Source organism: Leucopleurus acutus (genome assembly GCF_964270905.1).
Source record: "Leucopleurus acutus genome assembly, chromosome: 5".
Lineage (NCBI taxonomy): Eukaryota > Metazoa > Chordata > Mammalia > Artiodactyla > Delphinidae > Leucopleurus > Leucopleurus acutus.
The window spans coordinates 9,217,155-9,242,752 of record NC_139147.1 but is presented as its reverse complement, the minus strand read 5'-3'; the positions used below and the strand labels follow the sequence as shown (position 1 = coordinate 9,242,752).

Sequence of the window (25,598 nt, the reverse complement as noted above, 5' to 3'; positions counted from 1 at the left end):
CATTGAACAGTCATTGAGTGCCCAAGCAGCCCCTCTCTTCCCAGTGACATGCAGCACCCGTCACAGGGGGCAGTACCATCAACCAGTTCTGGCCAATGGGCTGTGAGTGGAAGTGATCGACGGCATTTCCATGCCAAAGCATTTAAAAGCTGACCCTCCCACCCTGGTTGCCCCAGCAACCTGGAAGTCACATACAGAGATCTCGGCTTCCCAATATGGAAGTGGCCTGGATCACCAGGTCCCTGAGTGGAGGACAGTGCCCTGAAGACTCGCCTGACCCACACCAGAATTTTCACGAGTGAGAAAGAACTCTTTATTGTGTAAGCCACGGAGTTCCAAGGTTTATTTATTGCTACAGTACAGCCTGGTGCTAACCTAAGAAAGTCTCCAAATACAATCTGATGACAGGGGATCCAGCTTCTCAGAGCTCCCCAACACCACTGAAAGTCCTTGTCTTCAGAAGCTGAGAATACTCCTTCCTCTTTAGGGGAGAACAGTACTGATATCAGCAAGGCCGTCGCTATGCCTTCTCGGGGGGTTACAAGCTACTCCGTTGATGAACACTTCGCTCTACTGAGCAGGCGTGAGATGCTTCCTGCACAGAGAATGTTAAGCGATCTGCAATTTTCCACTCTCTCTCCCCTGCTTCATGGTTGTACCTTTCTTTCTTATGTCCCCTGGTTCTTTCATCCCTGGCCTTTTTCCTATTTTTCTTCAGCAGTGAGATGGTGCTGGCTGATAACTCAAGGGTGGCCACATGGCAGTTACAGCCACAAGCAATGTCCTAACCTCTAGCCCCGCTGCACCTCCAAGAGGGAGGACAGACTCCCTAGCACTGCTGCTGCAGGCACAGCAACCCAAGTTCAAATCCAGCCCAGCTCTTTCCTCTTTGTATGCAGTCTGAGAGTTTCTAAACTTCTCTGAGATTTCATTTCCTATTCTGCAAAACGAGGATAGTGATACTTACTTGAGAGTCTTACAGGGATTATAGGAAAAAACAAATGTAACGTTCCCAGCACAGTGCCTGGCACAGAATATGAATTTCCTAAAAGTCTGTTTCCTTTGCCCTTTCTCCTGAGGGAGAAACCGACTCCTCTCAGATCTCCATGGCTTAATCCTACATCTATCTATGTTGGCCTTTTGATGGGCAAAACTGCACTCTTAGGTCTGTGGAGGATACAAATGATCAGACAATGTAGCTGAGGAGGCCAGACGTACTCATAGGGAAAAGTTAACAGGTTAATTATTAATTAGATGTGTAAACACCCGAGGGTTTAATATAAGCCGTAAGTGCTAAAGAAATCCAGAGAAAGGAGAGACATGCTCAGGCTCCTGGGATTGAGGCTAAGGATTCAGCACAGGGAGACGGGGATAAGGAAGCAGCTCCTGCTTTCCCGAAGGCCGGGTCTCCCATCTCTGGGTCAGCATCCACCCTAGTTCAAGACGGGCTTCAGATTGATAGCTGTCCCAACGATGACAGAGCTGGAGAGACATTTTCGGACAGGCTCTGTCCACTCACAGCAGATACATCTCTGAGTACTACCTACTGATTCAGGAGGGTATAACAAATAAACTTTTGAATGAATGTGCCCACCCTACAAAAGATTTTAGAGGGTCCCCTCTGTGTAAGGTACAAGGGTGGTCACTCCAAAGGCTATACTTAATATCAAAGGCGGGGACTATGCCGGGTACCCTTGCCAAGCCAGAACCTAACACCAGCACCAGACACCCAGAGGTTATTTACAGGCTGTCACAGGAGGTTCCCGTGGCTCTGCAAACATGCCTACAAATGCCCTCAAACTTCTAGAGAGGCGGGGTCAGCTCCTGATTGGGAATGACGCCGTCAGCTTACTCAGCTGCACGTGTGCTTTAGCCGGGACGTACAGTTCCTTTCAAAAAATCTCACAGAGGGGCTTCCCGGGTGGCGCAGTGGTTGAGAGTCCGCCTGCCGATGCAGGGGACACGGGTTCGTGCCGCGGTCCGGGAAGATCCCACATGCCGCGGAGCTGCTGGGCCCGTGAGCCACGGCCGCTGAGCCTGCGAGTCCAGAGCCTGTGCTCCGCAACGGGAGAGGCCACAACAGTGAGAGGCCCGCGTACCACAAAAAAAAAAAAAAAAAAAAAAATCTCACAAAGGTGGGGATCATTTAGTAAATGTATAGAAATTTCAAATCACTACTGTGTGAACCTGGAACCAACATAGTGTTGTAGGTCAATTATACTTCATTTTTTTTAAAAAAAAAGAGAGAAAAGAAAGGACGTAATCACCGTATTCTAATAGGTTCTGTCTGCGGTGAACAATATTTACATAATTAGAATGTTGCAAACACTAATTACTGGCATAATTAAAAGTATGATAATTGGGGGGAAAGAATGAGGAAGGAGAGGTAGAGGTATTAAATCTTCATCTCTTATAACACCGATAAATTTAAAACCTGCTTTTTTCTTTTCTTTTTACTGTGTCTATACAAGACAATAAATGTTAACTAAACCTACTGCGGTCGTCATTTACAACATATATAAATCAAACCAACACACTGTACACCTTAAACTTATAGAGCAATGTGTGCCAACTGTTTCTCAATAAAACTGGGGGGGAAAAAAATCTAACAGCTCCAGCCACCACTCCCAAAGGAAAACATGACTTTTAGTGTGATCCTATCACATTAAGTATGCAAAACAATGCAAAGTTGCATATCAACATAATATATCCACTGGCTGAAGACTCTCACATCAAACGGCATATTCAAAGGCCAGCAGAAAAGCGAAACAAATGAACAGTGACTAGGTTAAAATGTTCACTTCTGCTTCTTTTCAGAATCCTCTGGGTACATGGAAATGTAAGGGAATAACAGGTTGATTGTTCTTTAGACTTTAAGGTAAACACAGGCCAACGGTGTGACACAGCTACCAAAAAACCAAATGAGATCTCAGGATGGATAAATTAATAGAAGTACAGTGTCATAAGCAAAGGAGGTGACCGATCTCTGTACATGAACGATGTGCGGGGTCTATATTGCTACTGGACAACTCCTGCAGGAGGTGAGAGTGTTCTCCCTTCGCGTCAGAAAGCAGTGAGGACATTCAGACAGGAGACGATAAGGCAACGTAAACACCAGTGTCATCTTTAAACATTGCAAGGACCTCAGTATGAAGAGAGCTGGATTTTTTTCATATAGTTTCAAAGGGCAACTGAGACCAAAAGACAAAATTGAGAGGGAGACAATTTTTAGCCAAATGTGAAGGAGACCTTTCCAACGACGAAGGCTGTTCAAAATCTGGAACAGTCTCATGAGGTGGTGGGCCTTCCTCGCACTGAAGCTTTCCTACAAAGGTGTCTTCCCACTTTTTTGGCTGCATGAAAATTTAGAGGAACATGAGATTCTTCAACTTTCAAGGCAGGTTTTGTAGAAAGCATCCCTTAGGACAGAGAGTTTAGGTTGGGTGGCCTCAAATGACTGCATAGAAGCTAACCCAAAATTCTTGCTTCCTCAGACATTATTTTCCCCTATTACAAAGGTTAAGAATTTCCCGGGTCAGATTTTAAAGGGGCATTTAATCGGGTCATTAAAGTTCAGTCCTTTTCCCAACTGGCAAGTCCCGTGCTCACTGGCCTTTGTGCGGTTCTGCCGTCTCCTCTTCCCACCCCAAAGTCACACCCGCGCTCTTGCTAAAAGCTGTGGACTCTAAACCTCATCATGTGTAATGCAGAAAGGGAATCATTGATTTTGTTCTGATGAGTCATCATAATGCTTTTCTCTTATATGTACTTAATCACTGTGGTTTCTCCAAGAATGGAAAGCTTTCCTTTCTACGGGAGAATCTAAATAGCTCTGCAAACAGACAGCAGCTGAGCAAACAGTGCAGAGAATTTCGGTGCCCTGTGATGAGAGCCACCGCACCCTCAGCTAAGGCCAAGCAGCTCCTGGCACGGCAGCCAAGTTACAAATAGCTGCGGAGTGATTCCTTTTGATCAACGGTGGACGCTTCCATTTCTTACGAGAATGTTCCATCCAGCTTTGTGGTTAGTCACAGAGCCTGAAAATGATAAATGTACTAGAGAATCAGCCAGCGTTTCCCTTCCAGGACTAGGACCAGACGGAGCCCGGGCAGCACCACTGCAGCAGGAAATAGCCGTATAGCTGGCCCCCTGGCAAGGAGCCGGCATGAAATGCTTCTCCCTGGAGTCCTCATTTCTCCGCAGCCTGCGCTACGCACCCTGCCTGGCCCACTCTGCCTGTCTCTGCCCAGTGATCAGGCCTTTAGTACTTTGCAATCTTAAGCACAGGAAACGCACAAGTCAGCACCCACAAAAGCGCACATCACCTCTTGCTCCTAAGGAGAATTCCCAGCAGCTGTTTAACAGGGTATATGCCCACTCACATTATCTAATTGCTGAGGCAGGATGAGATGGGGTGGAAAAAAAAAAAAAGGAATGAATGACTCCTGTGAGACTGCAGACTGTTGAATAATAACCAGTTGGCATTCTTCCCTTAAGTAATGTTCTAGTGTTGGGGGGGAAATGTAGGTTTGAGAAGTGTTGCAGCCTCCTCGTGTTCTAGGGGAAGAGGGCTGGCCAGGGGCTTTTGCTAAATAGAGAGGCTCCTTGGGGCTGGTACTGGGAGGAGTATTTCCAGCTCAAAGCACCAGGTGATGCTGCAGCAGAAGGAAGGGATAGAAGAGTACAGTGTCTTCAAGGCCAAGGCCACCTGAGGTCTGACTCTGGGCATGGCCAGCCTCCCAGAGGAGGCCACAATGAACTTGGAGCCTGTCTCCTTGGGGGCGGGACTGCTTGGCTTCTTGCTCTGTGGGAGAAAGTATGAAGCCTTGTCTTTAATTTGCATTTTCTCATTAAGTGGAGTCAAGCCCTCTTACATCTGTGCATGTTGTGGTTGCCTTGACTGGGTAGTGTCTTTACATTCCAAATTCCAAACTACCAGCTACAAACACACTTTTATTTATTTGCCATCTGTCTTTACACAACCTGGAACGCACTCAAAGGAAGCTGGGCCTCATGCTGTAAAATCATTATTTTTCCCAGGTCGTGCCGAGCTCAGGCTACAGAACCCTGACCGCATTACTAAAGCTGGGTCTACCCGGGCCAGGTCTTACTGCTGAACATTGACCAGAGGCTCTTAAATACAGGACTTGGTGAGGGAAGTTTCTAGCAGTACAATCCTACCTCAAGAAACAAGAAAAATCTCAAATAAACAATCTAACCTTACACCTAAAGCAATCAGGCAAAGAAAAACAAAAAAACGCCAAAGTTAACAGAAGGAGAGAAATCATAAAGATCAGGTCAGAAATAAATGAAAAAGAAACGAAGGAAACAATAGCAAAGATCAATAAAGCGAAAAGCTGGTTCTTTCAGAAGATAAACAAAATTGATAAACCACTAGCCAGACTCATCAAGAAAAAAAAGAGAGAAGACTCAAATCAATAGAATTAGAAATGAAAAAGAAGTAACAACTGACACTGCAGAAATACAAAGGATCATGAGCGATTACTACAAGCAACTCTCTGCCAATAAAACGGACAAGAAATGGACAAATTCTTAGAAATGCACAACCCTCCGAGACTGAACCAGGAAGAAATAAAAAATATAAACAGAGCTATCACAAGCACTGAAATTGAAACTGTGATTAAAAGTCTTCCAACAAACAAAAGCCCAGGACCAGATGGCTTTACAGGCGAATTCTATCAAACATTTAGAGAAGAGCCAACACCTATCCTTCTCAAACTCTTCCAAAATATAGCAGAGGAAAGAACACTCCCAAACTCATTCTATGAGGCCACCACCACCCTGACACCAAAACCAGACTAACATGTCACAAAAAAAGAAAACTACAGGCCAATATGACTGCTGAACATAGACGCAAAAATCCTTAATAAAATACTAGCAAACAGAATCCAACAGCACATTAAAAGGATCATTCACCATGATCAAGTGGGGTTTATCTCAGGAATGCAAGGATTCTTCAATATACGCAGATCAATCAATGTTATACACCACATTAATAAATTGCAGGATAAAAACCATATGATCATCTCAACAGATGCAGAAAAAGCTTTTGACAAAATTCAACATTTATGATAAAAACTCTCCAGAAAGTAGGTACAGAGGGAACTTACTGAACATAATAAAGGCCATATATGACAAACCCTGAGCCAACATCATTCTCAATGGTGAAAACCTGAAACCATTTCCTCTAAAATCAGGAACAAGACAAGGTTGCCCACTCTCACCACTATTATTCAACATAGTTTTGGAAGTTTTAGCCACGCAACCAGAGAAGGAAAAGAAATAAAAGGAATCCAAATCAGAAAAGAAAAAGTAAAACTGTCACTGTTTGCAGATAAAATGACACTATATGTAGACAATCCTAAAGATGCTACCAGAAAACTACTAGAGCTAATCAATGCATCTGGTAAAGTAGCAGGAACAAAATTGATGCACAGAAATCTCCTGCATTCCTACACACTAATGATGAAAAATCTGAAAGAGAAAGTAAGGAAACACTCCTATTTACCACTGCAACAAAAAGAATAAAATACCTAGGAATAACACTACCTAAGGAGACAAAAGACCTGTATGCAGAAAACTATAAGACACTGATGAAAGAAATTAAAGAGGATACAAACAGATGGAGAGATATACCATGTTCCTGGAATGGAAGAATCAACATTGTGAAAATGACTATACTACCCAAAGCAATCTACAGATTCAATGCAATCCCTATCAAACTACCAATGGCATTTTTCACAGAACTAGAACAAAAAATTTCACAATTTGTATGGAAATACAAAAGACCCCAAATAGCCAAAGCAATCTTGAGTAAGAAAAACGAAACTGGAGGAATCAGGCGCCCAGAGTTCAGACTATACTACAAAGCTACAGTAATCAAGACAGTATGGTACTGGCACAAAAACAGAAGTATAGAGCAATGGAACAGGATAGAAAGCCCAGAGATAAAACCATGCACATATGGTCACTTTACCTTTGATAAAGGAGGCAAAAATATACAATGGAGAAAAGACAGCCTCTTCAGTAAGTGATGCTGGGAAAACTGGACAGCTACATGTAAAAGAATGAAATTAGAACACTTCCTAACACCATACATAAAAATAAACTCAAAATGGATTAAAGACCTAAAAGTAAGGCCAGACACTATAAAACTCTTAGAGGAAAACATAGGAAGAACACTCTTTGACATTAATCACAGCAAGATCTTTTTTGATCCACCTCTTAGAGTAATGGAAATAAAAACAAAAATAAACAAATGGGACCTAATGAAACTTCAAAGCTTTTACACAGCAAAGGAAACCATAAAAAAGACGAAAAGACAACCCTCAGAATGGGAGAAAATATTTGCAAACGAAGCAACTGACAAAGGATTAATCTCCAAAATATACAAGCAGCTCATGTAGCTCAATATCAAAAAACAAACAACCCAATCCAAAAATGGGTAGAAGACCTAAATAGACATTTCTCCAAAGAAGACATACAGATTGTCAACAAACACATGAAAAGATGCCCAACAACACTAATCATTAGAGAAATGCAAATCAGAACTACAATGAGGTATCACCCCACCCCGGTTAGAATGGCCATCATCAAAAAATCTACAAACAGGGCTTCCCTGGTGGCACAGTGGTTGAGAGTCCGCCTGCCGATGCAGGGGACACGGGTTCGTGCCCCGGTCTGGGAAGATCCCACATGCTGCGGAGCGGCTGGGCCCGTGAGCCATGGCCGCTGAGCCTGCGTGTCCGGAGCCTGTGCTCCGCAACGGGAGAGGCCACAGCAGTGAGAGGCCCGCGTACTGAAAAAAAAAAAAAAAAAAAAAAGTCCCCCCAAATATATAAATACAGGACTTGATGAAAACAGCAGAGCTAGTAAACGCTCCGTGTAAACAGAAAGCTGAATTCTGTGTATATTGACTCCCTTAGGAGGTGACTTAGGCATTAGTGATTTCCACAACTAAGACTCATGTTTTGCAAGATACTGATATCAACAAGGGGTGAGGCCGGAGCAATGAGGAGCTCCCTCCTCTCTTCAGAGGAGACCTAAGCAGGGCAGAATCTGGAGAGACTGGAGGAGGAGGAAGAACGGGAGGCAGACGGGGGCTTTGTTCGTGGCACAGAAAAGCACATCCTAGCAGAGAGGGCGTCTGCCTTGGGCACAGGTGATGAACATGAACATCCTACGGACACCGATGCTAAAGGCAGCCAAGGAGAAGCAGCAGTCCGTCCTCACAGCTTTGCCCCTTCCCAGCTTCTCCCCACGCTCTGCCCTCCTTCCTTCCTTCCTCCTCCAGAGCTTCACTGGGAAGCAGCTGCATCATGGAGAGGTGGTGAAGCTCCTGGTGCCTGTGTTCTGTCTCCGGACACAGCGGGGAGGCCTCTGGCTGGGGTCAGGGCAACGCGCCGGCTACACTGGCTCAGCCCCACCTCCGTGCCAATTTTCACTTGCTCCACCTGGAGAGCAGCCCCCTCCTCTGGTCTGGATCTGTCCCCGTGGACCCTGCGCATCCTCCTCTGTGTACCCTGCATCCCAGGACTGACACTGGGCTGTCACTTTCTTCTTCGCAGGGACCTAACTCTTGGTCTCTCCTTACGAGCTGCCCCAAGTCTTCTTTCTGTATCAATTATAGACCTTCATCAATTGTCTTGGCAGACGCTGGCTTCCCATAGATTGATCGATGCCCACAGCAACTTTGCTGAAAACCTGAGTGAAAGCCAGAGCTCTGGCTCACTCTTCATCCTCTGTCTTCTGTCTGACAACTATATCCTCCACTGCAGTCAGTGCCCTGTGTGTTCTAGGAGCGGAATCAGTGGGAAGAGGCATTTCTCAACTGGGTTCCAAGCTGGAAACGGTTCCCTCCAGGTGGAACCAAAAATACCATGACATGTTGGGAAGGAAAAATCAACCATAGCTGGCAATGAGATGTGAAGGGGGAGGGAGGATTCCTGCACGACTCCCCAACTTTGAACTTGGATGACTAGGTAGATGGCAAACGAGGGCAGGAAGACAAAACGGAAGGGGGTGTGAGTGGATATCCATGTGGGGTCTCTCCCAAAGGTAACAGCTACCTGGAATGTTGTTAATCATCCCCTTGCTTCATCATATATATGCAGTGATGTGATGGTAAATGTTTAAAAATCAGCTCTCCAAAAATTAAATATGTGTGCATATCCTAATAAGTTTGTTATAAATTGTTTGATACAAAGGATGTATATCACACAGTTTACAAATAATAAAATACATAATATCCTTATTATAAACCTCTAACATTCAATTGATTCTCACAGAATATTTTTTATTTTTGCCAAACTTTCATAATTGTGGCCAACCTACGGTTGCAACAGATGAACCAATGTAGTTTCAGTATGAAGGTTGGTTGATATTTTCATTTACATAAACAAGTAAGAAGAAAGCAAAATGACAGAGACACATGGTAGAAAATCACTTTTTTATCAATTATGTGAGCAACTTCTTTGTTGAATCGGATAATAGTTTTCAAATACTGGAAGGCTATTTCCTCAATTTCTGTGCTATTCACAATGTAACAGCCGCAGACATGACAAACATTTAAGTTTAATCTGTTAATCATTAACATTTAGTCCGTCATTTTGTTATATCCAGACAATCAACAAAGCAATCACGCCCTGATTTGTAGCACTGGCCAATTTCTTTCATATAAATAGGGGCCCATTTCAAGCTACCAAGGTGATGTCACTGAACACTGAATTGGAAAGAGATCATGGTAGCATGCCAGTTTATAGGATTTTTACCATACAGATGCAATAGATAGAATAACCTCAACAGCATAGATAATAGTAAAATAAGTAAGATAATTAGGAGGTGATGAGTTAGAGTATTTATTACCATTCCTGTTGCTGTAATTATTTTATTGTAAGCTTATATAATTTAATTTTTAATAACAGCTGTGTTTAACAACTGCCTTGCTGAATTCCTGAAAATTAAACTATTGGATCTCGCAAGTCAGTTCAAGCCGGCTCAGGCAAACCACTGCGTGAATGGCCCAACAACATGTTGTTTAATTTTATGCTTTATAAAAATGGTACCATGTTGAGATTCCCCGGCGGTCCGGTGGTTAGGACTCCGCGCTCTCACTGCCAAGGGCCCAGGTGCAACCCCTGGTTGGGGAATTAAGATCCCACAAGCTGCACGGTGTAGCCAAAAAAAAAAGGCACCATGTTGCAGGTAATCTTCTGGGAGCTGCTTTGTCACTCGCCATCGTGTTACTCTTGTCTAGGGACACTCAACACTGTCCTGTCCCCTTGTTCTCAGCTCTGTCACAGGAAGTAAAAGCCTGAGGGCCACAATCCCCAAAATCTCTTGCCAACAGGGTTTCTGTTCCATGACCAACAACAGGTGGACGGTGGTACAAGGTGGATTTCACTCTTCCTCAGGCAGCGATGGTGTCTGTGGTAGCCATGGTGGCTTCCTGCAATGTTCTGGTTTCCGAGGAGCATCCCCATCTCTGGATTTCGCCCCCTCCCATCCCTTCCAACAATTTTGTAGGACCTGATTTCCTGTACTAAACCCTTCCGACTGGAAATATATAGAATGGTTTCTGGGCTTAGGATTAAAAGACTGGGATTTATCCACGTTGATGCATGTAACCTAGGACCGTCTTTTCCACTGTGGTATAACAGGCCACACTGTGACAGTATCACATAGGATTCTCCATAGTGAGGCTGCATTTTATATCCTGCCTGCCCACCTTTGATACTTTCAATACAGCCAGTGTGCCCAGAGGATACTACCACGGGCAACAGGAGATCACACCCTGGTGCTGACCCACACAGTTCTCAGGCTCACTCACTGGACTCAACATTCCTGCCCTTACCTCCTTCTCCATCTCCTTCTGTAGGTGATCCGCTGGATCCTGCTCTCCAGTCCGTCAACCTTGGCCAAACATGCGATCATGTACTGAAGGAGGGTCTACTGGTGATAAAGAAGTCTGGTTCCCGTGGGCCAGTACAGGCTCCCAGCTACAGCATGGGGAAAAAAAATCACATAAGGAAAATGTAGCTTGGGTTAGCACATGTAAGCTTTTATATATGGAGTGGACAAATAACAAGGCCCTACTGTATAGCACAGGGAACTATATTCAATAACCTATGATAAACCATAATGCAAAAGAATATTAAAAAGAAGAATATATATATATATATATGTATAACTGAATCACTCTGCTGTACAGCAGAAATTAACACAACATTGTAAACCAAATATACTTCAATTAAAAAATATTGAAAAAAAACATAGCCTATCTGCTCATAGTAAATTACCTTGAGACATAAGTTGACAATAGCATGACATAATTGGCAACAGCCCGCCCAGATTCATTAGTTAATCAAACCCAGCCAGGACTTTTCCAGAATGTCCTCCCTGTTCCCATACAACCTGTGCTGAGCTGCTCAGGAGATAAGTTAATTTATTTCTGGGAAGAGGAGAGAAATATTGTCTCCCCTTGTCTATGGGTTGAAACCCTATTCGCCCTTCAAAACCCAGTTCAGATATCTCCTCCTCCGTGAAGCCTTCTCAAATGCTACCCATCTGAAATACCCTGCTCTGTATCCTCTGCACCTTGTGTATAATTCTTTACACCCTTGAGAGATGGGATAATGTCTTCCCCCAGACAAAAAATGGACTTGCTTATCACTTACTCTAAGAACAGTGGATTCGCCAAGCTCAGCATTCCTCGGCTATGACACAAACCCACTGCACACCTAACATCCACCTGGACCCCTCATATTGCCCCTGTGGGGCTTGGAGGACAAGGGGAACCCAGGCCGTCATAATACTCATTCAGTCTGCTCTGCCATGAATAATGAAGTCCCTCGTCTCTGACCCAGGACTCTGTCTTCTGCCAGCAGCCAGTGAACCAGTAAGAGGCTAAGTCATTAGCCTGTGAGTGAAATCCCAGACCCTTCCCAGATCCAAGACTGAGTCTGTGTCTTATCATCCTTGGGGCTCCAGAGTCTACTACAGGCCTGATTAGTACAATATATGTTTGGAATTTCATCAGGTTGAATGGACTAGACCAAATACCGGGAACTTCTCTTCTACTGAGTACCGGTGAGCCCGGAGTCTCTCAACTTGGGCACTGCTGACATTTGGGGCTGGATCCTTCTTCGCTGGGCGGAGGGTGGGAGGCGCTGCAGGATGTGCACCACAGGATGTTTAGCAGCATCCCTAGCCTCTACCCACTCTCCAACTGTGGCAACCAAAACTGTCTCTGGACATTGCCAGCTGTGCCCTGAGGAGGCAATACCGCTCCCCTTTCTCCAGCAACGAGAACCACTGGTGCAGCCTACCCAGAGGGTTGTGGTGAGAATGGGAAGAGCAAGCAAAGGGGCCGTCACTAAGTTATAATGTAGCATCCGGACAGAGATATAAAATATTACACAGAGGGGCCTCCCCCGGTGGCGCAGTGGGTGAGAGTCCGCCTGCCGATGCAGGGGACACGGGTTCGTGCCCCGGTCCGGGAGGATCCCACATGCCGCGGAGCGGCTGGGCCCGTGAGCCATGGCCGCTGAGCCTGCACGTCCGGAGCCTGTGCTCCACAACGGGAGAGGCCGCAGCAGTGAGAAGCCCGCATACAGCAAAAAATAAATAAATAAAAATATTGCACAGAGATGTAAAATACTGCACTGCCTTTGCACAGCTAACAGTAAACACAACCGTGTGAGCACCATAGGTGCCCCGGGGGCATCAGCTAGATCACCTCATTCACACCCTCCAACATTTCACTCGGTAGGAACCGGAGGCATGGATGGGGTAAGCGGCTCACCCAAGTGGAATAGTTTGGACTTGAACCCAGAGCTGAGGGTTTCCAACACTCTTGTTCTTAATTCTTAGCCTCGTTATGATCCCACAAAGAAAGGGGGGGAGACAGACTGGGGCTTAGAAATAAGGAGATGGGAAATCAAAGTTGACCTTAAGAAAAAATAATAATAATCAAAATTACATGTCAACACCAGTCTCTTAAGGGTTAAAAATACATAACCCTTTAGCTATTTTAAGTGGGCAAATAAGTGCCAGAATCTGTATTAACATGTACTTTAATTCCTACATAAAATGTTTAAGTACAAGCCCTCATGAGCTGCTCTCTTTTCTGCATCCAGAAAGTCCAGAAAGGAGAAAAAGTGTCAAAGGCTGTTTTAACGCAGCAAACGCATTGGTGAACTTCAGTGGAGTACCTCTGCCATCTGGTGGCGAGTTGAAGAACTGTCCTTAAAACACGCAAAGCCACTTGGTACTACTCTGCGATGGGTGTTTGAAGGAGTGCCCACCTCATTCCCAACTGAGTCAGACAAGAATTGATGCTCCAAACTGGCTACAGGTTGATACCAGATTTGGGTAATCTGGAGAGCAGAAAAATTACTGATTACCTATGGAATTACAAAGCTTGAGTAACTCCTAAGGAAAAACACTATTTTGACTTTATTTTAAACTTTCCCTGAGAAGCTAACATTCCCCTCATCCTTAATTCTCAGAAATGTTTTCAATGCACGATAGCGTTGTGTTTTGGAGGCAGAGAAAGACAGCAAGAAAGAAGGAGGGGGAAAGAGAAGAAATGAAAGAAAGGGGACATCACTGCCATATTTGGTGCCCAAAACCATAATTCTATTAAAAACATGCATATTAGTCAAAGATTTTCCAACATCTAAGTCAGTTTCTCTCAGGAATCCTAAAAACATCATTAATGTTTTTATTAAGAAATTAATGATGACTTCTTAGTTAAAATAATAAATTTACTTAAAAGTGGGATTAATGCCCAATACTAAGATACATCTACATAACTCATGTTGATAAAAGTAATTTCCTCCCATTATTTTATGTTCCAAATAGAATTGTCTCATGTCTTCATTCCTCAAATCTTTAAACTGTTCTCTTCCTCTACTCAGTAATATCACAGAAAAATCTACAACACGTTTTTCTTAATCTAATGAGTATTTTCTTGAGCATCTACTACGTACCAGGCATTGGGATATAGCAGTGAATGAGACATATCCTTACCCCATGGGGCTTACAATCTAACAGGGAGAAAGGCGATCCACAGGCTCTATGTAACGTGGTAAACACCATCTCATTTAATTTTCACAACTCTATGTAGTGGGCCTTATTATCCCCATTTTACGTATGAGGAAACTGAGGCTCAGGGAGGTTAAGTGGTTTGTCCAAGGACTCAGAAGACTAAGTGGCAGAAGCAGGATTCAAAATCAGATACCACCTCTCCAAAGCCCAGCTCTTAACACCTGTACGATCCAGTTACACGTCTTCAACAGCGAAGCAGGCAGCGTGCACTGAGAGCTGATATGTTCAGGGCACGATGCCAGGCCCTGTGGGGTATAGAGAAGCTGCCTCCAAGAGTTAGAGCAGCATCTGCCTGCAAAGATTAGTACATGAGGCTTCCGGGCCCAAGAGCACACCTCCCCACTCACCAGCATTCATTAAAAATAACGAACGGGGCTTCCCTCGTGGCGCAGTGGTTGAGAGTCCGCCTGCCGATGCGGGGGACACGGGTTCGTGCCCCGGTCCAGGAAGATCCCACATGCTGCGGAGCGGCTGGGCCCGTGAGCCACGGCCGCTGAGCCTGCGCGTCCGGAGCCTGTGCTCCGCAACGGGAGAGGCCACAGCAGTGAGAGGCCCGCGTACCGCCAAAAAAATAAAAATAACGAACGATCCCAAACTCCACTCTAATACTCTGGGGGGAAAAAAATCATTCTTACAATTATAATTTAAAATGTATAATAAAAGTGAAATTCAACAAAAAGATTCCCATTAAGAGGATCATCAACAGATCCAGCCATTTCCCCATAGAGGGAAGAAAAGTCAGGTTTGGGGCAACGGATATCGTGGGGGGCTTCCGCTCCCCCACCTCACGCATTTAAAGTCATGATGAAGGACAAGGACTGGGATTTGCAGGTGGCCAAATACAGCCCCTGAAGTGGAGATCTTGCTTCTGTACCAACAGTGCATTTTGAGAGGCTCCGTGATGTAGAATGTGTAAAAGGAGGAGTGGGAAATTGCAAAAGACACTCCACTTGAACAGACGGAAAGTCAGCACTTCTGGATATCACGTGCCTCTTGGGCAGGTATCCTAAGTCTAGGCTGCATCTCACACAGACCCAAAGTTGACCTCGGAAGAGAAGCCCCGCTGCCTACACCACTGTTAAAGCCCATTCCCCCCAGCCATTTCTGGCAAACCTCTGATTTCCACTTGTTGTCTGAAACACAGTTTGCTTGGCCAAAGCCAAAAGACCTGAGAACCTCCCAGGGCAAATGTTGATCTAAAGAAAATGTCCTAAGTGATCGGTGGTATTTATCCAGGTATTATTTCCGCCACCTGAGCTGAGTTTACCAAGCAGGTGGGGAGAGCTGCTCTCTCCCCTACGTTTCACTTGAGTTGCCTGGATACCACGTGTTGTGTTCAACAGGGAACATACACATAATTGTTCCTCTCTGCACTTAAACCATAAGGATTCCAAATTAGCTCATATCGCTGAACCACAAGATGGAACCCTGTGCACGTGAACTCTGCGTGGCTGGCCGGAGTTGCCCTGTGAAACCAGAGGCAGCAAGGTTTGTAATCGAGAAGATGCTTCAGGGTCTCGCCAAACCAACCAACATTCAAGAATCCCTCCTCTTGGCAGGCGTCAGTTTCGGTGTGATCGCTCCTAATTGCTGGTGACATTAAGGAATGGATCTCTGAGGTCTGATTCCCTTTCTGCAGCCAAGTTGCTAACGTACATTAAAAACACCCTCATAAACTGTCATCTGTGGGCAGAACCATCAGTGCCCATTCCAAGACATGCTTGGCTTCCACAGACTGGAAAAAAAAGAAGAAATCGGAAAAAAATAAGCCCAGAAGGGATGCAATTATAATAAATGTAATACAAGGAGTAAACTTCAAAGTTGCAGCTACCGTAGAATCTTTGGCAAATCTTAAAATAAGATTAGGAAACGTCATGGAAACGTTTTAAGGTATCTTTTCACGAAATCAACTTTTTTTCTTTGGGTTCTATTTTCATTTCATAGCACTTATCCCAACTGTGATTCATGAATTATGCACATGATTTTTTTATTGGATGTCAGACTCCCTGGTTATTCTGTAGCTCCCTCAGTGGAGGACCCGAGACTGATTTATCCACATTCCCTATGCCCCATATATGGATGGGCACATAACAGGGGCTCAACAAAAATCGATGCTATCTTTGCAATAGCACTGTGATTTCATCATCTTGATGTGTCACCTAGCTGTTTCAAAAGCACTCTGCATCATTTCATAGTTTTGTTATTATCGTTAAGCAAGACGTTGCAGGGGTAAAGGGTTCATGGTACCTCCCTGTATATATTTTTTTTTTTGCAACTTCCCGTGAATCTGTGATTTTTCAAAGTCTTGGATTTCACCTAAATAGTGGAATTTCCATTTCGATCTCTCACACGCATGACGTCACAATGCTCTTGGCTTCCTGGATTTCACCAGTGTGTTCTGGGTTTCCCCAACTCTACTTCCAACAATCGGACACCCTGAGCAGCCAAGTGATAGCTAGAAGCTCATCTTTTTTTCCCTCCAACACTTGACAGAGCACATCCCTCCGTACAACAGCTACCCCTCGGAGACAGCCAGCCAAAATGTCAAGACGGATGCCAATTTTCATACCATTTATCCTTCTCTGTCTTCTCCACACAGAGACCACCAAAAAGTTATCACATGGCAGTAATTTTCAAGAACTAGCTGGAATACCAAGGTTCAGGGAGAGGTGTTGTGTTGCTAAGCCAATCATTCCCTCAAGACTGTTAGTTGGCAATAAAATCCAGAACGTGTGTGTCCGGATTCCAAGTCGGTGAACCACACACTCCTAACTCTTCTTTTGCTGCGTCCGTGGCAGCCTTGTGTTACACAAAGAATCAGGCCGCCACCAAGCCGCCAAGAGCCTTGGAAAACTGTACAAAGTGCATTAAAATCAACAGAAAGGTTTCCCAGGTCACAGTATTTGGATAACTTCTCACCCCTGCAAGGTCCCCCAAAAGCTACTGGCTGAAGTCTGACACACTGGCTTGAGTCGCACAATCAGATTCAAACTTTTAAACAAAGCACTATGCAGATATTCACTTCCCCATGAGCCTGGGAACACAGCCCAGCCCCACTGGACGTGAGGACAGATCCCATGTCTAGGGGCAGAGCCGAGTCAGGACTGCAGAGCGCTCTCAGAAGGTGAGTATACGAGCAGCCTCCGCCAGCCCCGAGCTGAGCCCACTCTGCTTCTTCAGCCTCCTAATTAATGACCTTCTCCGGGAGAAAACAAAAAGTCCTGCCTTTAACATTCACATCAATCTCTGTGAGTCAGAAGACAGAGGCTGTCTGGCTTTCCAACACCTTCACAGGCTCGGAGCACCGTCCTCTATCGACCCTTGTAAAAGCAGATGGCAACAGCAGAAGTTCAAGGAGAAAGAGCTTTGAAAGCTACTCCAACAGTGAGACCGGGCTACCAGGAAAGACGAAAAGGAGTGAAAGCCAGTTTTCATCGCCTCCTGGACCAAAGTGGGAGAAGAGGGAGAGAGGGCCAGGGGGAGGAGAGAGAAATGATCTTCATTATTAAAATGCTTTAATAAGGTAGCATATACACTACCAAACGTAAAATAGAGAGCTAGTGGGAAGCAGCCGCATAGCCCAGGGAGATCAGCTCGGTGCTTTGTGACCACCTAGAGGGGTGGGATAGGGAGGGTGGGAGGGAGACGCAAGAGGGAAGAGATATGGGAACATATGTATATGTATAACTGATTCACTTTGTTATAAAGCAGAAACTAACACACCAATGTAAAGCAATTATACTCCAATAAAGATGTAAAAAAAAAAAAAAAAAAGACTGATATTCTCACTGCCAGGCAGTGGGCCCAGAGAAAGACAAATGCCCCATCCTCTCACAGTTTTTTTAGCATAAAAATAATGTCCATTGGTATAGCATTTTTAAATCAATAAAGTACTTTCACATACAGAAACTCACAAACTTTCAGCAGCCTTGAGCTATTATACCTACTTTGCAGATGAGGAATCTGAGACTCATAGCAACACGAGTAAGTGGAGAAGCAGGATAACAGTGGGACGGTCAGCAGTCAGCAGGGAGACGAAAGAAGCAGGCGAGAACTGCCTTGCTACCCTTTGGGGGAAAAATAGAATAAAACACAGTCCCCAGATCAGGGTGTGGGGGATTCATCTCCACCTTTGTGGTGGGCCTAGGACTCCAGAAAGGACTTCAGAGAGTTAGTTTATTCTTATTCTGACAATTCAAAAAGAAGAGTCCCTAAGCTGACAATTTCTCATTTCAGAGGTGATTCATAGAACATTGTCTCCAAAAAGAAATCCACTGAGGAATGTGACATGAGAGAGTTATAAACAAAGGGCCCCCAGCTGCTACTTGAACCGGTTACATGCCTCAAATGGGACGGGAGCCTAGGCCAAAATATTAAAGGGCTCTACAGCGGGGCAGCTCACCTTGAAGTGACTCTGCAACACGACCTGGTCATGGATGAAGACGCAGAAGCTCAAGCCAGGGCCTCGGTGACAACAGGAGGTCAAGTCCACGACTCAAACCTCTGACCTCAGATAATGAAAGGCAGGTGGGCCACACCCTCTGGTGCTGATGGAGAAGCCGTCTGCTCCAGGTTTCACAGAGCACCCACTTTCTAAACACAGAGACACGCACCCCTGATTTCCATGTGCAAACAGATGTGGCCTTGGGGGATGGAGAAGTAGGGAGGAGAGAGGAAACGGTGCTGCAGGAGAAACTGGGCCCTGAGTGCTGACCTATGCCCTGCCCCTCAGGGTCCTGTCCGAACATCTCACCCTAACCCTAACCCTAACCTGACAGAGCGGGGATGCAAGGCCAAGCTTGCCCGGGGCCCCTTGAACATATAAAAGTAAAGCTTGGTTCCATGACCTTGGGGAAATGAGGTTTCTGTCAAGCTCAGCCTACAACTGCCTTTAGGAAACCTTTGACAAGGGTTTCCTTTGCCGCGTCCGGCTGTGCTCTCTGCAGCCACACCGGTGTCCCCACAGGCCTTCGAGGAGGTGGGTACCTGCTCACTTCAAATGTACTGAATCCATTTGACCTGTCCCAGGCTGGGCCACTTGGACTGCATTTCCCCCTTCTGGTAGAGAATTTGGGAGCACACTGCCCTGGGCGGACACTGAGAGCAAAGAGTGTGCTCCCCAAGTATAAGCACCCAACTCAACCTGGAGGCTGGGGGAAGGGATGGAACGGCGACACTGAGGAAGGCCCGGCCCCCCCTGCCTGGTCCCAGGGGGACCCCATGGAGCAGTGACCACCGAGCTGCCCCCCTACCGCTCTGGGACAGAGAAATAAATGTCTGTGTCATTGAAGGCGCTCAAAACACACACAAACAGGACGGAGGGAAGGGGCAGCCCAGGACAGAACTTTCTTTTGATGAGACTTTGGATTCTATGTCATGTTTTAATCCACAAGAAATCTGGTCTCACTTCACGCCCTGGGAAATAACAGAGCCTCCCTCCATTTTCCCAGCCTACTCTTCTGAAGTTTTAGTCCAGATTTCTCTTTTCGTTCTAAACGTTTTAAGGAGGACTTCCCCGCGGTCCAGTGGTTAGGACACTGTGCTTCCACTGCAGGGGGCCCGGTTCCATCCCTGGTCAGGGAACTAAGATCCCGCAAGCCATGTGGCATGGCCATGAATAAATAAATACATAAATAAATAAATTTTTTAAAATAAAAGTTACAACAAATTAGGCCCATTGTGTTGTCCTTTCATTTATTTTTTTAATTGTGGTAAAATACACATCACATAAAATTTACCATCTTCACCATTTTTAAGTGTGCAGCTCAGTGGCATTCAGTCTATTCATACTGCTGTACAGCCCTCGCCACCATCCATCTCCAGAACTTCTTCATCACCTCAAACAGAAACCCTGTTCCCATTAAACAATAACTCCCCACCCCACCCCCAGGCCCTGGCAACAACCATTCTGCTTTCTGTCTCTATGGATTTGATTCCTCCAGATATACCTCATGTAAGTGGAATCATGCAGCATTCGCCCTTTTATGGCTGACCTCCTTCACCCAGCACAATGAAATGTAACCTTGTGGTGCGTCCATGTTGTGGCAGGGCTCAGGATGTCCTTCCTTTTTAAGGCTGGATAATATTCCGTTGTGTGGATATACCACACTTTGCTCATCCAGTCATCCTTCAATGGGTGCTTGGACTGTTTCCACCTTTTGGCGGTTGTGAACAATGCTGCTATACACGTGGGCCTACAAAGTCTGTTGGAGTTTGCTGCCCTTCCTTACAGCCGCCCAAACTGAGATAATTAGAAATGAACAGGGCATCACAGAAGACCGTCGGTTTACTATTGCGACGTCACTGCCCATGCCCATCTGAAGCTTGGGCCCAGGGGTCTGTCTCAGCAGCTTCCAAGGCCCCAGTTCCTTTTCAGTGCCCCCCACACACATGACAACCAACCCCACAGGCCCAGCCATCGAAAAACACAGACCCCCCAACCTTCACACAACCCAACCCTCACACACACCCAACCCTCTCACGGCCCTGACACAGCAGAGGCCCTGTTGTCTCTGGGGGCGTCATGGAGCAACCTCCCGCCTGCACTCCAGGACTGCAGCACTTCCCAGCCTCAGGGCATCACCCCCGGGGCCCTGTCCCCAGCCCTGTCCCCAGCCCTCTCGAAACTGAGTTCTTTTGAAAACCAAACGCACCCTGCCTCTGTTGCGTGGACAAGGGCAGCTCCAGGTCTCCTGGACACAAAGCCCTGCTCTCCCCTCGGACACCAGAAGTAGAGAAAATATATCCCAGTAAATCATCCTCTGCACCATGAAGGGTTTTGTGTCCTCTCTGACTCTGGCCTCTTTGGTTCTATTTTTATTACATTAGTTCACTTTGCCTCCAAAGGGAGGAATCGATTAGAAAAACACATTTTAAATATCCTCATAAGATTCTCCCGCTGTCCTTGGGATACAGGTGCTATAGGAAGAATACGGAGAGAGCTTTTAAGGAAGGAAAATGTGTCTAGAAGCTATTCTGTGGGTTGGAGAGAAACAGGCTGTGCGGGTCTCATTCACAAGTGTAGCCACAGTGAAGACAGCTGGTATATAGTCTGCTTGATAAATAACTGCTGGGTGAGTAAATGAATGAATGTTGGAAGTCAATGGAAGGATGAAGGGAGAGAAGGGGTCCCCCTTACGCATCCGCCTTCACCTCCCATCATCCAGGGCAAAGTGCTGCTCGGGATGGGGAGCTTCAGGGAAAACAGGGATCAGTCTGATGGCTCCTGGCTCCTGGCTCATCACAAGAGCATGGGCCAAGGTGACATTCACAGGCAGGGGACCCCATGTGCACCTGCCCGGCTCACGGACCTTACCCAGCCTTCCTCTACGCCGTGGCCATGTGAAGTGTAAGGACAAGTGCCATGAGAATCACACAGATTAGTCAGGAAGAGCAGTGAGTCTTCCTGGATCCTCTTGACAGTGGGATGGATACCTGCGGTGACAAGAACAGGAGGGGGCGGCAGACGTCAACCTGGACTTCACCCAGCCCCTTAGGGAGGCAGACTCTTCACTCACCGCGCCATAGACAACCCACCCTTCACACTTCCACCTGGGCAGGTAAGCATCAGACGGTCAAAGGGGGGAGAAGGATGCTTTCCCACCCCTTTTAGGAAGATTAGGGAAGAAAAGTCCTTCTGCCTACAGTGTCTGTACATCGACTGGCTTTGCCAAGCCTGTGGATGGTAATGGCCACAGATTTAGACAAGATGCACAAGACAAGATGACCCAGACGTCAGAAACCAGGCCTGTTTCTCAGCAAGGTACTGAGGAAGGAGATCAAGAGACCAATCAAGTTTTTGTGAAGAAACATGATCAGAAACAACAGGAAAGACACCTTCTGTGCCATCTCCTTTAGATGGGCCTTTTTCTGCGACAGGCCTGCAGTTTTTGTCATTTGAACCAGTGCATTTAGTTGTAACTCTAAAGACCCCTGGCTCTGGATCCAGCAGACTTGAACTTGGTACAGGAAGACTGGAAACTGTCCTACCAGGAACCAGGAAGACAGGTAATCTACAAGGAGTACAAAACTGTTGCCACCTCTTAAAGAAAGGGTTGCTCTCACTTTATTTAAAACACTAGGGCAACTGCAGAAATAATTACATGCAGTAAAAATACTACTCCCCACTGCAACACAGCAACTGGGACCCAGGACAGTCTGTCATTAAGGCCCATAAAGAAAAGAAAGGCGTATCAACATTGAGGTTTTGTGGTGAGCGGAGATGAAGCCTCCCTAGAGTTTGCTGGTTCTGTCTCACATGGCCACTTTATCCCAACATGGCTGTGGTTTGGTCTTCAAACAACTTGAAAGATAAGCAAATCCCTTCCTCCCAGGTTACATTCGACTGCCCTCAGCATCCAGTGTGTTGCATGAACACCAGCGGTATAGCAGAAAGCCACAATTCACCCACACTCAACCACAGAACCTCATCTAGAATAGACCATAACTGGGGCAGAAGATCCCACCCAAACAACAAAATCAAATTTGATTAGAAGGTGAGACAGCCAGCCTCTTTCAGCCACTGATCTTTTTGATGTGGGAAATGTGAGAGTTAGGGAAATCAGATGGGTAATTCAGACCACTATAAAACACAAGCAGGCATCACAAATGATGTCTTACCATCAGAAACAAACACTCTGAAATGGATTGATAGACTAAATGTGCACTGTCCAACTGAGTATCCCTAGACACATGTAACTGTTTAATTTTTAGTTAATTAAAATGAAATAGAATTGAAAATTCAACTCCTTAGTCATGCTAACCACCCAGGTCAAGTGCTCAATGGCTACATATGGTTAGTGGCCGCCATATTGAATGGCACAGGTATAAAACACTTACCAGGAAGTGTTATTGGACAGCACGGAACTAATTACTAAGAAAGGGAGAAGGAAAGGAGTTTTAAAAAGAAATAAAAGGGTTTGTTTTGTTTTGTTTTAAATCAGAAACTTAACTATCTACTGGGTCCCTCTCTCAGAGAATCCTGAAGGCGTATTCAAACACAACAGACACATGGATGACTTGACATGCAACTCTAGGCCTACAGAAGCCAATGTTGTTCCACAAAAAGGTAGTAGTAGTAGAAGTGCCATGGGGTAATTACTTTTGTAATTTTCATAGCTTTTTAAATAGACTGAGAACAATGCTTTCAACAAAAGGTTAGTTGGCGCTCTCATGCTCATTTTGGTAATGTGTTCGCATATTATCATCTTTATATGTTTGCTGTGAAAAACTAAAACAATGAAAGCTTCTAGGTTGCTCTCTGTAGCTCATTTTTTTGGCAAACATTAATACTGTATTTCAATTTTTTAATGCCATTTACCCAAATTTTTCATACTAAAACTTCATTTCAAGGAATACTTTTCCCTTGTATTGAAAAAAAGAATTTGTTTCCATTTGGATCTTTTCACCAGGTACGTTTTCTCTCCCTGGAGTTCCCAGAATAAAATAAAGATCAAGTCATTTAAAATGAAACTGGGTCTGCTTTATTCATTTGGCCCAGAATGGCCAAGGAAGTAGGTGACAAGCTGAACTCTGTTTATCCCATTGGCTTTTCATGTCTTGTGGTCCAAACTCTCAAGGTTTCCAGCAATCCACCCAATTTTCCCTCTGTTCATGGTTAATGGGATAACAGGAAAAACATAGGTTTTGAAATCAAATACCATCGATAAACTCTATGATTTTGAGCAAATTACTTATTCACACAGCGCCTGCTTACTTACCTGAAAATGAGGTTAATAACAGAAACATCACAGGCTTATTGTAAACATTGAGTCAATGTGTGTAAATCACCTAACCTAGTCCTCAGCACACAGCAATTAATCTGTATCAGTATTATAATTATTATTGTTGTTGTCTTTCTTTCTATGGCATTGCTTTTAATATGTACTGTATTCCTGAAAGTGATCGTCTTTAGCTTGGTCTTGAAAATCCCTCCTCTGATCTGCCCAAGGAGCATCCTAGCTAGGCACGTAATCTAACGGTCCAAGGTCCCTCCCAAACTCAGTTCCAGCCCTGGGGTGCACCTCAGTCCAGACATTGAAACAAAGGAACATCAAGAGAAAAGTAGATTCTTTGAAATAGGTAATAAATATTGATAACCTTCTGTAAGTCTGATTAAAGAAAAGAGAGAAGGCATAAATAAAAAAGATTAGGAATGAAAAACAGAAATATAGATGTACAAATTTAAAAGACAGAAAATTATGAACAATTTTTGCCAATAATTTGAGAACTTAATTAAAATAGATAAATACCCAGAAAAACACTAATTGTCAAAAGTGAGTATAGAAGAAATAGAAAACCTGAATGGTCCTATAAATATTTACAAAATTTAATCACTAATTTAAATTCTTTCCTCATCTGGATGATAAATACATGGGGTTTATGATTCTATTCTCTCCACTTTTTATGATCAAAAATTTCAAATATATGCAAGAGTAAAATTAGTAATAATTTCCCACATAGAAATGTTTCTGCAGGTAAATTCCATCGAACACTCAAGGAAGAGGAATTCTACTCTCTCATAAAATTTTTCAGATACTAGGAAAAGAGGAAACAGCACAACTCATTTTTTACACTTACAAAATCTTGAAGTCAAAAGCAGACGAGGATGAGATGAGAAAGGAAATTTTAGGCCAGAGGAGCTACCCTGGGAACTGGCGTGTGTCCACGCAGAGGTTGAACTCCACGGTGAACTTGCCCTTTAATTAAAAGAAAGCCACATTTTACATTAAGAGCTTTATCATCCTTCACCTTTTACATTGTGAGTTATTGAAATTAAACGCCAATCCTTCCATTAACACCTGATAAATCCACACACTGGAGGGTTGTGTTGTGGACGAAAGTGAAGAATAAAGCCTGTGTTCCTCCCACCGCCCTGGCTCCCAGAGACCCAGAGCGCACATGAGGGGCCTCTAGCCTGTGTGTTCCAGGTGGAAATCATAAGCAGAGTGAGGGGTGAGGATGTAAGTGACTCCTATTGGCTTTGCCGTTGCTCAGGTCCCATCTCCAAGTGACTACTCAATGACATGATCTGATGTGGACAAATCTTATGAATTGGGGACACCCCACAGCAGCCCCACGGCCATAGCGCAGGACAGGCGGATGCCTTTCCCCTCCCCTTCTCATCAGACGTGAAGCCCACTCCTCACTGCCCCTCCGACAAAGGTGTCACATAAGAAACATCAGAGGTTTGAACTATCAACTACTTCACTCCTCTGTCTCTCCTGCTGGCATTGTGACCTCATTCGTATCCTTAGCCCAACTATACAGTGTCTTGCTAAGTGAGACCAATTTTAGTAACTTCAAGAACTAACATTTTCTTGCAGTCAGTAATTTCCCATTTTCCAAGGCTAGATCATTTTGAACAGAATCAGGTAAGCACGGATGGGCATGAAGTATTTAAGGGACTGTGAGATTATCAGGCTGATTGAGGTAGAGAGTAATCTGGGGAGTACTGAAAGGTAAGTTTA

At 44.9% G+C, this 25,598-nt stretch overlaps 1 protein-coding gene across 2 annotated transcripts in view; it reads right to left on the bottom strand.

Moving 5' to 3' along the window:
• The window catches only part of SETD4 (SET domain containing 4), a 110,436-nt gene that overhangs the window by 16,285 nt on the left and 68,553 nt on the right, over positions 1-25,598 (bottom strand). For both annotated transcript variants that reach the window (XR_014326201.1, XR_014326202.1), the window contains one exon: positions 10,874-11,018. The gene's annotated coding sequence lies outside the window, so the exon portion shown is untranslated. The remainder of the gene's footprint in view (positions 1-10,873; positions 11,019-25,598) is intronic.